The sequence below is a fragment of the Vombatus ursinus genome, unplaced genomic scaffold (genome assembly GCF_900497805.2).
Source record: "Vombatus ursinus unplaced genomic scaffold, bare-nosed wombat genome assembly UNPS02015066.1, whole genome shotgun sequence".
NCBI classification, from domain to species: domain Eukaryota; kingdom Metazoa; phylum Chordata; class Mammalia; order Diprotodontia; family Vombatidae; genus Vombatus; species Vombatus ursinus.
In genome coordinates this window covers 8,844,608-8,853,575 of record NW_020954844.1, presented here as the reverse complement: position 1 = coordinate 8,853,575, position 8,968 = coordinate 8,844,608, and the positions used below count along the sequence as shown (strand labels likewise).

The 8,968-nt window shown below is 43.1% G+C and overlaps 1 pseudogene; it reads right to left on the bottom strand.

Moving 5' to 3' along the window:
- Nucleotides 1-336: 336 nt before the first annotated feature.
- Nucleotides 337-8,968, bottom strand: part of LOC114031120 — a 17,756-nt pseudogene continuing 9,124 nt past the window's right edge.

Here is an 8,968-nt window from a genome sequence, read left to right as displayed (position 1 = left end):
GCCTTAGAGAGTTGCTAAGGCTCAGACAGTTGTGACTTGTCCATGATCACACAACTATTGTCAGAGGACCAACTGAAGCCCAGCCCCCTGACTCCAGACCCAGGGTCTTCTACTCCTGGGTTCTGCCTTTAAGCAGTTCAATAAACAGCAAGAGCCATACCTCCAAGTTGGAGGAGAAGAGGGAAGCCACTGAGGCCAGGGAGGAGATCAGGCTGGCTGGCACCAAGAGGGGTTTTTCATTCCAATTAGACTTCTTTTCCTCAAGTTCAGCAAGGGCAGGCAAATAGCAGCTAAAGCTAGTCTTCTGAGTTTCTGAGGCTGGCACTGCAGATTATTCTAGCGTTCTTGAATATCCATCTGTATGTCTGAGGGGAAAATGTGAGGTTCCCACCTTTCTTTTATCTGGGCAAATAGTCTCCCTTGAAGCCTGACCCTGAGAAAACAACTACCAGGGAAAGATCTCTCTGTGCCCATGTCCCACCTCTGTTCTGAAGGCCCATCATGGGTGGGTAAAGGGAGACGGATGAAGGATCTGGCATTTACACACACATACACACATGGACTCACAACCATAGCCAGTTCCCTTCTCAGCTGCTGTTCCCCATTAGATGGAATCCTTCTCTGCCCTGCCCCAGGAGTCATAAGTTCTTGGAGGATAGGGACATCTTATATTTCTTGGTCTTTCCCAACTACTCCCCTCTGCCCCCTCACCCACCCCACTCCCTGCCTGTGTCTCACCTTCCATTGTGGCACACTCATGGATGCTGTAGCCTGGAATACAATTAGAATGACAAAAAAAGGTTAAGTCTAGAAGGGATCTGGAAATGTGACTCTTACTTGTACCTGTCTCTAGGCAGGACCACACCTGATCTCAAACTGTTTTTTTGCCAGAGACAGGGACTGTGCATTTTGAAAATCAGGCTGGGAGCTGCCTGCACATGAGGAGTATGTCTCCTCAGTTAGATCTGTGGGTCCCTAAGGATAGGGTCAAGTTCTCCCCTGCCAACTGGACCAAAGCCCCAAGCACCTATCTTTGGACCTAAGATCTTCAGCATTATTTAATCAATGAAATTAATGAAGTCATAACTAGCATCCTTTCAATTGGCAGGCAACACAAAGCTAAAAGGGAGAGTTCCCATGCTGGATGACAGTCAGGATCTGAAAAGATCAAAACAGAATAGAAACATGAGCCAAAGCTAATAAGATGAAATACAATAGAACTAAATGTAAAGTCTAAAGTTTGGATATAAAAAATCAATTGTAAGCTGCTAACAGCAGGTTAGGGGAGGCATGACTGTACAACAGTATGTGTGTGTGTGTGTGTGTGTGTGTGTGTGTGTGTAAAAATCCAAGTGTGGAACTGGATTGCAAGCTCAATTTGAGTCATAACAGCTGAAAAAGTGAATATCATGTTAAACTACATTAGGAGAAAGGTGGAGTATGCAGAATGAGGAAGGTTCCCACAGTCCTCTGCCTGGTCAGAGCCCACCTGGAGTATTGTGTCCAGTGCCACATTTAAGGAAGGATGTTGGCAAGCTGTAGCATATCCAGAAGTCTACCCTGATAGGGAGAGCATTAGATGCCATGCCACGTGAGGAGGTTTTGGACAATACTTTTTGTATCCAGATTAGACTAGATTGATAATGAAATATCTTAGAGCTTTCAAATTCTGTGATCTGGGGAGAGAATCTGGGGAGAATCATGTTTAGCCTGGAGAAGAGGAGATTTAGGAAAGGTCTGATAGCTGCCTTCAAGTGTTTGCAAGGCTGCCACATGGAAGAGGGATTAGATGTAGCACCAGAGTATAGAACTAGGAGTCATAGGCGGAAATCACCAGAGGTTGAGAGGAAGGAGAAATTTTGCTTTGACGTAAGAGAAATATCTATATAACAGTTAGGGTAGTTCAAAAGGGGAGAGAGCTGCCATACAAGGTACTGAGTCCTCCATTCCTGTTGTGATTAGCTCAAGGCAGATTGCCTACTTGTCAGAATTGTTGTTCAGTCAGGTACAGTGTGGACAAGTTGACCTTGGTAGTATCCCTGAACTTTATGGGATTCTTTTCACAAAGCTCTTTTTTTTTAGTTCCTACTTTAATGTCTTCCATTCCCTAGAGACCTACAATTCTTGTTCTATTCCTTCTCTCCTCAGACACACACCTGTATTTGTCTTCTTCCACTGGATAAAGGACATAGCACAGCTCAGCACAAAGATGACAACCCCCAGAATGCTGAGTGTCACAGTCCAGGTACTCTTCTTAGTGGGTTTTCCAGGTACTAAGAGGTATCGGAGTAAAGAGCAGACAGTTAATATAGGTGAGAATCTTCCCAAGTAGTAATGGGAAGTACACCAAAGGGAACCTGCCCCTCTGGGCCCATTCTGGAGAAGCTAGGGGAAAGGGCAGGGGTCAGCAATATTTCATTGCCTATCTTCCTGGGGCTCCAACCAGCAAGTTCAAGCCAGGCACTCACCAGGAAATACTTTTGGTGTTCCTAGTTCAATATGGTCCACCACACAATCATAATTGGTCCCTGGGTCCCCCGATGGGAGCTCAATGATGATTCTTTGGTAGAAAGTGCCATCAGCGTTGGGCAGGGTGCTGCTGGAACTCTCCTTCTCTGCCCCAATTATGTCCCTACCCTTCTGCCAGTGCAACAGAATGGAGCTGGGGTAGAAGCCTGTGGCAGAGCAGGAGAGGATGATGATGCCATCCACAGCTTCATGGTAGAGCACGGTCACTTCAGGGGGCACTGAAGACAAAGGTTAGACAAGAGAGCATGCACTAATCTCCATGTTTATTTTCCATTATTCTGTCTCTCCCTCCCTTCACTTCCCTTATTGTCATAGCCTCTAAGATCTGGCAAACTGTAAGGTCTTTGAAGGCATAATAATACATTATTCATTCTATACTCCTTCTGTACCCACTTTATACTGCTCCATTCTCCCCTACACACAGTAGGCCCTCAATAAGTGTTTGTTGATACTCATGACAAAGATGTCACCACATTTTTAACCTAACAAGAAGTCAATGAGTTGAAAGTCAGAATCATCTTCAATATTTCAATATTCTCCAGTGATCAGATTCATGATTTCATACATGTGCTTATTCCCTTCAATGATGAAGATCACAGGCCCTCAGGATCACAAACTCCCCCTAACAGAGGCATGCTATAGCAGTGACGTGAGACTCTTGTCCAGACATCCACTGAAGCTCTCTCTACCAAAAGCACAACAGCTAATAACACAGTGACTTGGCTTAGGGACAACTTCATCCTTTAAATTGTAAAGAAGCCAATAAAAGAAATTCTTTCCTGAATCATTTTCTCACTAATAAAGAAGGACTGGTTTCTGGGGGTAGAAACAGAGGTGTGCAAGAGCCAGTTCAAACCTACAGGTTTAAATTTAAACTCCTCAGATTTAAACATACAGGTTTAAATTTTCATCATTAGCAGTTACACCTTAGAAATCAACAAATGCTGCAAATTATCTTGTTACTGTTTTGTTGATCTCCTAGACTTAAAAAATTGATGGAGAAAGTGTATATAATGTAAATTAAACTTAAAAGCATATTATGCATATTCCCCACCCCAGCCAGTTAGTAAGAATTTACTAGCACACAACTGGGTTGAAGAGATAGGAACCCAGAGTGGAAGTGAACATTATCTCCTAGACCTTGGAATAGAAATTCCAGATCTAGTCTGACATGTACCTTATATTTTAGGAGAGGAGATTTCAAAGAGTTCAGAGGAAGGCTAAGGAGGACATCATGGATCAAAATTCTACAGAGGAAGTCCACCCAGGAGGCATGGAAAATGTTATAAAATGAAACTCTGAAGAAGCAAAGGGAAACAATTCTGATGAAGAGGGAAATGGAGAGTTGTCTAAAGAAACTGATACAGATACACAGGGAAATGCAGAATATATAAGCAAGGGCAGGTAATAGATGACAATGCCATTGTCATGTAATACTAAGGCTCAGAATGAGCTTTACCTGGTGAGGAAAAGCAAGGATAACAATAAAAAGGATGTTTTTAAGTTATTTGGAGAAAGAAAAGCATTAAGATGAGATAGGATCACTGCTTGGGGGTGGATGGAATAATGATAACTAAAGAGAGAGAAGGCAAAGCTGCTCAATTATTTTTATGCTTCTATTTTCTTTTCAAAAGAGAATGATTTTGAGGGCAGCTAGGTGGTGCAGTGGAGAGAGCTCCAACCTTGGAGTCAGGAGAACCTGAGTTCAAGTCGAGTCTCAGACACTTGACACTTTACTAGCTGTGTGACCATAGGCAAATCACTTAACCCCGATTGCCTCACCAAAAAACAAAAGCAAAAAACCTATGGAGGCAGGTAGGTGGCACAGTGAAAAGAGCACCAGTCCTAAATTCAAGAGGACCTGAGTTCAAATATGGCCTCAGACCAAACACGTGACACTTACTAGCTGTGTGACCCTGTGACTTGCCCAAAAAAAAAAAGAGAATGACTTTTGCAGTGGGAATGCCTAAGCAAAAAAAAAGGCTAAGGGGGGTGGGAGAGACAGAGATACTCCCAGACAAGTAAGAAAACCGTAAAAGAACACTTGGTTGCTGTTGATGAAGTCAAATCACCTGTCCCAGATGAACAACATTTTGGGAGTACTGAAAAATACTGGCAGATATGATGGCTCATTTACTGTCAATGACATAAAAAATAGTAGAGAATGGAGCACCTACCATAGGACTGGGAATGGGAAAATGTCCTGATTTTCAAAAGAGGAACAGAAAAGAGTCTGAAAATTCAGACCACTGAGCTTGACTGGATTCCTGGAGAAACTCTAGAACGGATTTTTTTTTTTTTAAGTTTGTGATTTTTTTCTTGTCCATTTTTTTTGTTAGATAATTGGGGTTAAGTGACTTGCCAAGGATCACACAGCTAGTAAGTGTTAAGTGTCTGAGGCCAGATTTGAACTCAGGTCCTCCTGACTCCAGGGCTGGTGCTCTATCCACTGCACCACCTAGCTGCCCCTAGAATAGATTATTTTTTTTTAATCCTTGGAGAACATCTAGAAAAAGAAGCAGTGATTGTCAAGAGCTTATATGGCTTTATCAAGAACAGATCATACCAAACTAACCCCATTTCTTTTTTTTACAGTACTACTCAACTATTGGATATGGAGAATACTGTGGATAGAGTTTACTGAGATTTTAGTAAAGCATTCTATAAGGTATTATGCTATCCATGTGGAAAAGATGGAGAGATGTGGGCTAGAAGATAGTTAAAATGCATTAAAAACTGGTTGAATGGCCAGATTTTAAAGAGTTAGCTGTGATGGCTCAATGTCAGCCTGGCAGTATAGGGCCCCAGTGATCTGTGCTTGACTCTGAAGTTTGAAATTTTTATCAATGATGGGAAAAAAGTCAAAGGTGGCATGATTATCAAATTTGAAAATTATGCAAAGCTGAGAGACGGGAGCTCTCACCCTGGATGGCAGAATCTATCCAAACTTTGACAGGCTAAAAAATTGAGCAGAGTCTAACAAGATGAAATTCAATTGAAATAAATGTAAAGTTGTTTAAATAATGCACTTCATAAGTGAAAGATGGGAGAGGCATGGCAAGACAAAAGTTGTACTGAAAAATTATCTGGGCATTTTAATGAACTTCAAGCCTAAGATGAGTCATCATTGTGATATGGCAACCAAAAAAATGCTCATGGGATCTCAGAATGCATTCAAAGAGGCATTCCAGCAATGAGGAGATGATTTTCCTCTCTACTCTGTCCTTATCAGCCCACATAGGGACTACTGGGTTCAGTTCTTGGCACCACTAAATATGAAGGTCATTAATAAACTAAAGAGTGTCCAGAGGAGGGCAGCCAGGATGGTGAAGGGCTTGGAGTCCATGCTACAGGAAGATTGATTAAAGGACTGGGAATGTTTAGCCTATAGAAGAGAAATCTTTGGTATGGGGTGTTCAGGATATGATAGCCAAAGGGTTGTCACATGGCGGAGAGCTTAGACTCATTGATTAGAAACCAGAGGGGACAAGCAGGTGCAATAGAGAAGGGGGATTCACAAAGAGGTCAATTTAGGCTGGTGGTTAGAAAGAACTTCCTAATAACTTGAGTTTTCCCAAAGTGAAATGGGGTCCCTTGAGAGGCAATGGATTCCCCTTCCTTATAAGGCTTCAGTCAGAGACGAGAGGACCATAAATATATTACAGTAGGAATTGATTTTCAGGTATCAGGGTGACATTTACGGTCACTGAAGTATCTTCCAACTCTCAAATTCAGCAATTCTGTGTTTCCCTGCCTTAGCTGGCACTCCATCAGCAACTGTTGTCAAAAACAGCCCCAAATCTTCATTACGTGGCACTTTCCTTTTGATGGTAAGCATTACCACCTTTATTTAAGACGGAGACCCAGTCTGCCTTTGTGCCTGGTGAGGTCAAACAGAGCTTGCACTCAGCAAGTGTAGCCCTAGACATCCCAGGGTCACCTCCACGTGATAATGACACATTAGAGATTGACTTTCCTCCCTTGAGCGAAAGCATACAGAACAACAGTCCTTTATCATTCTGAGAGTAACTAGAGCTATAGCCAGGATTAAAACACAGTTCTTTGATTTCCCACATAAGGGCATCAGCTACTACCTAGAAAATGCAGAGATGGCATGGACCGACTTGTTGGAGATAGACAGGAACAGAGACTCACCATTCTTCTCTCTGCTTGAGTGCTGCAGAATTTTTTTCATGATGCCATAACAATATTCCTGCATGTAGTATGCCTTCTGATTGGCCCAGAAGGTACTCATCAGAATAAGTTTGAAAGACTCAGCCTCAGACATCATGAAAATTCATTGTCCGATCTCACCCAGCCAGCAGAAATTCTCGCCATCCACAGCAATCTTGATTTGGTTGCCTATGTCGTGAGATTCACAAACCACAAAGAGCTGCAGTGTGATGTTCTCTGTAAGGGGAGATTTGGAGGCAGGGGTAGAGTGGAATGAGCATTGGGCCGAGATTCAGTAGGAAAAGGGTTGAAATCACAACAGATGGTAAATTATGGAGGAGCAGGAGAATAACTACTTCAAATTGGAGTTGAGAAAATGTAGGAAGGGACAATTCTAAGGATAAAGGCAAAGACCTTTGGACCATTCCCAAGAGGAAGAGCCAATACCCCAGGAAACAGATACAGTTCAATGAAGCCTAAGTCTTGCCCCCCCCCCAGAATGATCTTTGATCCTGAGCCTTAGTCCATTATCATGGTCTCCTACGAAGGGAAACCATGGGGCTCAATGAAGAGAAAAGCAGAAGAAAGTGGAGGGCAAGGAAGGTTTAGTGGAAAGAAGAGAAGAGTTGACTCACTGTCACTCTTGGTGTCATTCTGTCTCAATTTCTTCAGGAACCAGAGGAAGCTCTTCTCATGGTCTATTAACTTCTGCTGAGTCTTCTCCATGCACTTGGCCCCCAGGACCTGGGAGATCCAGGCCTGCTTGGCCATGAGCTGGCTGTTCTGTTTGTCATAGAAGAACACCTGCATGTCATCTACGAAGTCCACCATGGTGAGGTCCAAGAGGGAGTTTCCTGTGCCCACTACTGTGAACTGTACCTCATGCTTGTGGTGAGCTACAGGACAGGAAGAGAGGGGAAGAGAAAAGGAGATCAGGTATGTGGGGGCCCAGAACCCTCATGCCTTCTCCCACTTATTCCTTTGTCCTGCTACTTGGGAGGCAGCTAGGTAGCACCATGGCTAGAACATTGGACTAGGAGTCAGAAAAACCCCAGTTCACATCCTGCATCAGACACCTACTATCCTGTGACCCAAAGCAAATCATTTAACCTCTCTGTGCCTCAGTTACCTCATCTGTAAAATGAAGGGCTTGGAATCAATAGTCTCGAAGGTCCACTTCTATCTCTAAATGTCTGGTCTTAAGATCCTATAAATTCCCACCACAAGGAATGAAATTAAAACTAGGGGAGTAAGACAATTCAGAAGAGGACAAGACATCCGATATTCTTTCCATTCCATGCCTAGAATAGGACTAGGCATACAGGGTGGCTCAATAAGAATTCAGTTTATTCAGAAGATGGTAATTGATAATGTAAGCACTGTACCAGCCTTGACCCTCTCCTCAGTATTGAGATGCATTTAGGGAAGAGCAGAGAGGATTGCATAAACATTGGTATTAGTACAGATTGGGTCTTTAATGCAGCTGGGTGGTACAATGGATAGAGCACCGGGCCTGGAGTCAAGAAGACTCATCTTCCTCAGTTCAAATCTGGCCTCAGACACTAGCTGTGTGACCCTGGGTAAATCACTTTACCCTGTTTACCTCAGTTTCCTCATCTCTAAAATGAGCTGGAGAAGGAAATGGCAAAGCACTCTAGTATCTCTGCCAAAAAAAAACCTCAAACAGGTCATGAAGAGTCAAACATAACTAAACAACACAGAGTGGGGAGGAGCTTCAGCTGAACTAAGAAAGTGGGAACACAACAAAGATGCTGGTGTATGAGAGACGTGACTATCACATTCCTTTAGACCTATAGCAATACAGCACAAGGAGACAGGGAAGTGGTCCGTGAAATCCAGTCAGGAATATTGGCTGCATTTATGTTAGGTTACCAGGGACTTTTGCCCTGTGTATATTCTTGTGTTGAATGTCCCTCTGCTAAGGGAAACCTACAGGGAAAGTCCCACCTTTGTTCCCTCAGTACACCAAATGAATTTGCCGCTGTTTTGTAAAACTTTCTAGAGTTACAAACATACACAGCTCCCCAAGATGCCTCCTATACAGGGTCAGGAGAAGCTGTTTGATCTGATTGAGAAAGTTTGAAATTTAAATGGATTTGGAGTCACAGAACCAGGATTTGATGTCTGGCTCATTTGCTGCCTGAGAAAATCATTTTCTTTCTCTGAGATTCAGTTTCCCCTTCTGCATCTCTAAGATTTCTCTCTCTCTCTCTCTCTCTCTCTCTCTCTCTCTCTCTCTCTCTCT